Here is an 8,145-nt window from a genome sequence, read left to right as displayed (position 1 = left end):
GGGCCGTTAGGATGTTTGTTAAATTTCAATGATCTGTTCCAAGCTTGGTGAACTGCAAAAAGTGAGTAGCCAAAATGATAGAAAGGAATTGTAGATTTTTCTACAGTTGTTTCAATTGTTGGATTCAAGAGGTGGTAACAGGTGGTACTACTATCTTTCTTTGGGTACCCTCCGAATCGGCGGGCAGTAATCGATCTATCGGGGATCGATATATCGCGTCTCATCTAGATGCGATATATCGATCCCCGAATGCGCTCCCGTCGACTCCAGAACTCCACCCGGGTGAGTGGCAGTAGCGGAGTCAATGGGGGAGCCGCAGCCATCAATCCCGCGCCGTGAGGACCCGAGGTAAGTCAAAATAAGATACATCGGCTTCAGCTACGCTATTTCTGTAGCTGAAGTTGCGTATTTTACATCGACCCCCCCCCCCCCCGCCACAAGTGTAGACCAGCCCTTTGAGAAGAGAACTGATTTTCTAGACAAAGGAAATGCAGTAGATCTAATTTCCCTGGATGTCCATAAGGCATTTGATACAGTTCCATACCAGAGATTATTAGTTAAATTGGGATTAATATGAGAACTGAAAGGTGGATAAGGAACTGGTTGAAGGGGAGACTACAACGGGTCATGCTGAAAGGGGAACTGTCAGGCTGGAGGGAGGTTACTAGTGGAGTTCCTCAGGGATTGGTCTTGGGCACAATTTTATTTAACATTTTTCTTACTGACCTTGGCACAAAAAGTGGGAGTGTGCTAATAAAATTTGCAGATGACACAAAATTGGGAGGTATTGCCAATATCGAGGAGGACCAGAATATCATACAAGAAGTTCTGGATGACCTTGTAAACTGGAGTAATAGAAATGGGATGAAATTTAATAGTGCAAAGTGTGAAGTCATGCATTTAGGGACTAACAACAAGAATTTTTGCTATAAGCTGAGGATGTATCAGTTGAAAGTGACAGAGGAGGAGAAAGACCTGAGTGTAGTTGCTGATCACAGGAGGACTATGAGCCATCAATGTGATGCGGCCATGAAAAAGGCTAACATGATCCTGGTGTGCATCCGGTGAGGTACTTCCAGTAGAGACAGGGAAGTGTTAGTACCATTATACAAGGCACCGGTGAGGCCTCATCTGGAATAGTGTGTGCAGTTCTGATCTCCCATGTTTAAGAAGGATGAATTCAAACTGGAATAGGTGCAGAGAAGGGCTACTAGGATGATCCGAGGAACAGAAAACCTACCTTATAAGAGGAGTCTCAAAGAGCTTGTGTTGTTCAGCCTAACCAAAAGAAGGCTGAGGGGAGATATGATTGCTCTCCATAAATACATCAGAGGGATAAATACCAGGGAGGGAGAGGAGTTATTTAAGTTAAGCACCAATGTAGACCCCAGAAAAAAAAAAAAGGCTATAAACTGGCCATCAACAAGTTTAGGCTTGAAATTAGGTGGTTTCTAACCATCAGAGGAGTTTCAGAGTAGCAGCCGTGCTAGTCTGTATCCGCAAAAAGAACAGGAGTACTTGTGGCACCTTAGAGACTAACACATTTATTTGAGCATAAGCATCAGAGGAGTGAGGTTCTGGAGCAGCCTCCCAAGGGGAGCAGTGGGGGCAAAAATGGCTTCAAGACTGAGCTTGATACGTTTACGGAGGGGATGGTGTGACAGGACTGCCTACAATGGTGTGTGGTCCATCGGCAACTGTCTGTAGCAAAAATCCCCAATGGTCTGTGATGGGACACTGGCTGGGGTGGGCTCTGAGTTACTACAGAGAGTTCTTTCCCAGGTGTCTGGCTGGTGCTCAGAGTCGAGCTGATCACCAGATTTGGGGTCGGGAAGGAATTTTCCCCTGGGTCAGATTGGCAGAGACCCTGGTGGTTTTTTAGGGTACAGGTCACTTGCTGGTTTGAACGAGAGTAAATGGTGAATTCTCTGTAACTTGGGGTCTTTAAACCATGATTTGAGGATGTGAGTGACTCAGCCAGAGGTTAGGGGTCTGTTACAGGGGTGGGTGAGTGAGATTCTGTGGCCTGTGATGAGCAGGCGGTCAGACTAGAGGATCATGCTGGTCCCTTTTGACTTTATTAAGAGTATCTGAGTAAGAATAGACATTACAATTTTAAACCTAGCCAGTGTCCCTTACGTGACTTCTCACAAGATGTCAGAACATGTTAGTATTGGAGCTGAGTGGGTCTAATATTTCATTTTCTTTCTTGCTGTAGGAATTAGATGCAGTGCTCCTGTAAGATATTTCTAAGTTTTATCTGCAAAAAAAAATAGAGTTTTCAGTTGCCTAAGTAGCCCCTGGAACACGGTTAAAGTTGCCCACACCCCAAAAAATCTGAAAAGGTGGCGCTGTGAGCCGGCACAGAATTTGCCCCCCCCCCACCCGCCCCATGCATGGCCCCCATTGACTTGACTGGAGCTGCCCCCCCAAATATAGAAGTCAAACTACACCTATATATTAGCATGTGTAACCAATACGCTCCAACACACTTGAAGTCTAATGTAGACAAGGCCCTTAACATGGGCAGAGCTGGACAAGTTCAGCCGAAGCGCCGACTGATGCTGCTGCAAGTGCTAAAGGCCGCAGGCGAGAGCCCCGGCTGCTGTAAATGGGATGTTTTCTAAGAGCTGCTCTAGGCAAACAGGGATTATTTCAGGGCTGGTCTCTGGCCTGTGTTCTACAGCAGTGGTGTTCAAACTGTGGGTCGGGAGCCAGAACTGGGTCGCAGAATGGAAAGCGCTGGGTTGCGGCAGCTCTGGTCAGCACCGCTGACCAGGGCGTTAAAAGTCCCGTCGGCGGTGCTGCCTGACTAAGGCAGGCTAGTCCCTACCTGTCCTGGCACCATCCTGCGCCCCGGAAGCGGCCAGCAGCAGGTCCAGCTCCTAGGCAGGGGGGTCAGGGGGCTCCGCGCGCTGTCTCAGCCGCAAGCACCGTTTCCGACCAATGGGAGCTGGGGGGCGGTGCCTGTGGGCAAGAGCCACGCAGAGCCGCTTGCGCGCCTCTGCCTAGGAGCCAGACCTGCTGCTGGCTGCTTCTGGGGTGCAGCGTGATCTGAGGTGCCAGGACAGGCAGGAAGCCTGCCTTAGCCCTGCTGACCGGGAGCCGGCCGAGGTAAGGCCATGCCCCAACCCTGCGCCACAACTCCTGCCCCAGCTGTGAGCCTCCCAAACCCCTCATCCCTGGCCCCATCCCAGAGCCCTGACCCCCTCCTGCACCCCAACCCCCTGCCCCATCCCTGACACCCCCCAAACCTGGAGCCCCCCTCCTGCATCCCAAACCTCTCATCCCTGGTTCCACCCCAGAGCCTGCACCCCAAGCCCAGAGCCCTGACCCCTTCCTGCACCCCAACCCCAGCCCAGATCCCCCTCCCACACCCTGAACCCCTCATTCCCAGCCCCACCCCACAGCCCTCACCCCAACACTCCAACCCTCTGCCCCAGCCCCATTGGGTCACGGGCATCAACAATTTTCTTCAAACTGGGTCGCCGGGAAAAAAAGTTTGAAAACCACTAGTCTACAGCATGTCAGACTAGATCAGTGGGCCCCAAACTTTTGAGTGTTGTGCCCCCCCATCCCTGTCTGCCCCGCCCAGACCTCCTGGAGTCAGGGCCGGGAGCGGGGCCACAACTCGGGGGGGCGGGGGCAGACAGGGGTGAGGGGGCCGAGGCTGGGGGTGGGAGTGGAGCCGCAGCCAGACTGCAGTGGGGCCGCCAGCTGGGCTTACAGACACATGTGGCTCCGCTCCCAGCCGTGGCCCCAGGCTGGGATCAGAGCCATGGCCAGCTGCCGAGGCTGGGGGCTGGCGTGGGGCCGGAGTGGAGCCGCACTGAGGCTGGGGCCAGGAGCCGGGGACGTTGCTGGGGGTGGGGCTCCCTCCCCACCCCCATGAGGGCTGGCCTGGGCCCTGCGCCCCCCCAGATGTTCCTCCATGCCCCCCTACGGGGAGCACACCCCACACTTTGGGGACCTCTAGACTAAATGAGCACAGTGGACTTTCTGGCCTTGGCATCTATAACTTGTCATGGCTCCATTGAAGTCAACATCCCAGGTGCTACTGCAAGACACACAATACATCGACGTGTGTGGTGGAGCCTCGCTGAGCGCCTGTGGAAATTAGTGCATGCACTCTGAGGAACCCGTCTGTGTTGCACTTTTCCAACGTACCCAGTATGGCCATGCCCAGGTGTTCAAACCCTGCCTCAGACCTTGCCCCATCACGAGGTTTTAAGGGATTTGTTGGGTTTCTGCAGCTCTGGGCAGGGCTGTCCTTAGCCATAGGCAGAACAGGCAGCCGCCTAGGGCACCACGCTACCTGGGGGCACCGCTCTGCCGGGAGCCTGGACAGACGGGAAGCAGTGGAGCATGTAAGAGCAGGGCTGCTGGGTCCGAGAGAGAGCCGAATGCAGCACAGTCTGAGGGAGGGGATTGGCTGCTGGGGTCTCTGGGAAGGGTACGGGTACGGGCGGGGGAAGGAACTCACCTGTGAGTGTGACTCTTTCCCCCAGCATGAGGTGAGGCAGGCTCGGCGGCTCTGGCACCAGTATCCTTTGTTGTTCCCCATAACGTCCATTCTTCTCCCCCCCCCCGTCCTACGGAGCACCCCCCCTTTCTCCCCCTCCAAGGAGCACCCTTATCTCTCTCTCCCCTCCAGCAGGGCTGGGTTGGGTGAGGTGCTGGTGGGGGGGAAGGGGGGAGGCTGGCTGGCTGCCTGCTGAGGAGTGAAAGTGAAAGTGAAAGTAACTCACTTCCTCTGCAGCCAGCCAGGATTGGAATGATCACAGGTGGCTGGGCTGGGGATAGCCAGATAGCATGTGTGAAAAATCAGGACGGGGGGTTGGGGTAGGGTGAGCAGATGTCCCACTTTTATAGGGACAGTTCCAATTTTTGGGTCTTTTTCTTATATAGGCTCCTATTACTCCCCCACCCCCGTCCTGATTTTTCACACTTACTGTCTGGTCACCCGAGGTGGGGGTAATTGGTGCCTATATAAGACAAAGCCCCAAATATCAGGACTGGCCCTATAAAATCAGGACATCTGGATCTGGTGACCCTAGCTGGGGAGCACGTCTCTCCCCCGGGCTGGCAGTGATCCATCTCATCCGGGGGGAGCTGCGCAGGGCAGGATGAACTGCTGTGGCTCCCTGGGTGTCCAGTCCCTGAGATCAGATGCTGGGCTAACTTCACCATGGTCCGTTGGGCTGGCGATGGTGCCCAGTGGCGTGTGATTGGACCTGAAGGTTTGCTGCTGCTGTTGCCACTCTGCACCCCAAGAGATGGATTTTGGGGTCCTGCAGTTTTCCACCTATCTCCTCCTCTACTGCAGCTGTGGACCAGCAGGCTGGGGGTGAGCCAAGCATGAAAGCAGGACTGTGTTGCCATTTAGATTGTCATTTAACAACTTTGTTTGCCAGAAATGCTTGCTAACAATCCCTGAATTCAATTTCAGTATTTAAAAAAAAAAATCAATATCTTAGCCAAAAACAGAAAATTAAGTTGTTGACAATTATTTGTGACAGGTTTGGTTTGGGGCAGGGAGTGGGCCAGTTTTCATCAGAGAAACAAAAAACGTTGACTGACTTTCCTATAGCCCTGTTACTGCTAAAGAGAGCCCTCCAACAACTGTAATATGCTCATCTCCTTACTAGTGTATAGAGCAGGGGTTGGCAACCTACGGCACACGTACCAAAGATGGCACATGAGCTGATTTTTGATGGCAGCTCAGCCCACTGCCGCTCTGGGGTTCCGGCTGCTGCCCCATTGCCAGCCGGGGTCCCGGCCGCCAGCCCCACTCAGCACCCACTTCTGGCCTGGGGACCCCCAAGGAACCCCGGGCTGGCAGCGGGCTGAGCAGGCCGGTGGCTGAGACCCCGTCTGAGCCACTCAACCCGCTGCCGGCCTGGGGTTCCATTCACTCAGCCGGCAGCGGGCTGAGCGGGGCTGGTGGGGGGCTGAGCGGGGCTGGCGGCTGGGACCCTGACTGGCAAGGGGCCGGCAGCCGGAACCCCAGAGCAGCAGCAGGCTGAGTGCTGCCGGCACCCCAAACTGGCAACGGACTGAGCCACTCAGCCCCCCCGCCGGTCCCGCTCAGCCCGCTGCCGGCTGAGTGAATGGAATCCCAGACCGGCAGTGGGCTGAGCAGGGCCAGTGGCTGGACCCCAGACCGGCAGTGGGCTGAGCGGGGCCAGTGGCTGGAACCCCAACAAGGATCCCAGGCAAGTATCACTCTAAATTGATCTGCATTTTAATTTTATTTTAAATGAAGCTTCTTAAATATTTTAAAAACCTTATTTACTTTAAATACAACAACAGTTTATTTATATAATATAGACATAGAGAGAGACCTACAAATGTTAAAATGTATTACTGGCATGGGAAACTTTAAATTACAGTGAACTTGGCACACCACTTCTGAAAGGTTGCCGACCCCTGGTACAGAGTGACCATATGTTGTACTAAGATTCTCTTGCTTTTTTTTCCAGTGAGTCAGTATAGCTTTTGCCAGCCCAGAGGTTGGGCAGCCAATGTCTTATGTTTTCACAATGTTTTGTCCAACTTTCATCAAGTAAATACATGGTTAATATGAATTTAAAAGGCCAAGGACACTTCCTTGTGAAGAATTTGTGCAGCAGAGCATGCTAAATCTGTGAAAATGTCAGTTTTTGATGGAACTTTAGAGGCAGTGATGTATCATGTATTTCTGGCAGTGCCCAAAATGTGCTGCTATTGCTAATGTCTTTCCAAACAAAAATGAGGCACAATAGGACTTCTGTAACATTTCTGTTCTACTTTAATCTAGATGAGATGATTCTGTGCTGACTTCATTTTGGTCACTTTGTGCTTTACCTAGGAGTAAAACTAGGGTTATATTTTCCCACTGCTTGGAAACCCAGCTTATTAAACTGGATAATGCCATTGATCTATTTACAGTATAAGGTTGATGAGTTGTAACTAACATTAAGACTGATGCCCACTATACATTTAAAACTAAAAAGTGGCTTTGTAAAAATGACATGGGTTTCCAACTCTACTGTGTCTCAGTCAAGGCGGAGCGCCTTGTGAGGTGTCTTCACACTAGCTCAAGGTCACAGTGCAAGAACCTAGAGAGCCTCCTGAAGCACGGTGATAGTTTTGATTTAAATGGACTTGAACTGTACGAAGAATTGAGTACATTGTCACCAATGTTGCCACATGCAAAATCGGTGATGGACATTGTACAGTTTATTCATACCAGCAAACTTGTTGACATATATCCTAATGTGTACCTTGCCACTCGTAGTCTACTGACAGTTCCTGTAACAGTAGCCTCAGGAGAACGTAATTTCTCAAAACTAAAGCTCATTAAAAACTATCTCCATTCTACAATGAGTCAGGAATGCTTGACTGGTCTTGCTATTCTTGCAATCGAACAAGACATCACTTTGTCTTTGTCATACAATGACATGATTACTGATTTTGCAGCCAAAAAAGCCAGAAAGATTGCTTTTAATTAAAAACAAATCTTTGTTTCAATACCTCTTCATATAAATTTCCAATAAAATGTTGACAAATTTAAAAAAATATATTATTTGCATCATTCTGTCAAATCAGAATTTTTTCTATAGTGCTACTTCTTTAGTGCTAGTCCATCAGCATTACATTGTGCTTAATTAAGTTAAACTGGGTTTAATAACATGCATGTGGCAAGATTTCCAATACTGTAAGCTTATGTTTGTGTTGCTAAGAGCAAGTCAGGCACAGGGGCACCAGTTTAATAATCCCGCCTCGGGCACCATAAATCCTAAGGATGGCCCTGGCTCTGGGGCACACACAAGTCACGTTGTGGCAGGACAATGACTCACCAGCGTGGCGCCTCCTGCTGGTCATCCAGGGAATTAGCTTTTCCAGCCTGGAGCGCCCTCTGCAGGCCGGTGTCTCACCTGCCACTGGCCCCCCATGTCCCTCCCGGACCCCAGTGCCCCTCTATGTCAGGATTCTGCCCCCAGCAGTAACTCACAAATTTGGGTCTCCCCACCCTCTATCCCCACCTTGCCTCAGTGGCTACTGCCAGTCACCATCTAGCCCCCGCTCCCTGGGGCAGGCTGCAGTCTATAAACCACTCATCATCAGCAAGGGGGGTTGGACCAGCTGCCTCTGCCTGTCTCT

The sequence above is a fragment of the Chrysemys picta genome, chromosome 2 (genome assembly GCF_011386835.1).
Source record: "Chrysemys picta bellii isolate R12L10 chromosome 2, ASM1138683v2, whole genome shotgun sequence".
Lineage (NCBI taxonomy): Eukaryota > Metazoa > Chordata > Testudines > Emydidae > Chrysemys > Chrysemys picta.
Note: the sequence above shows the minus strand (reverse complement) of the source record.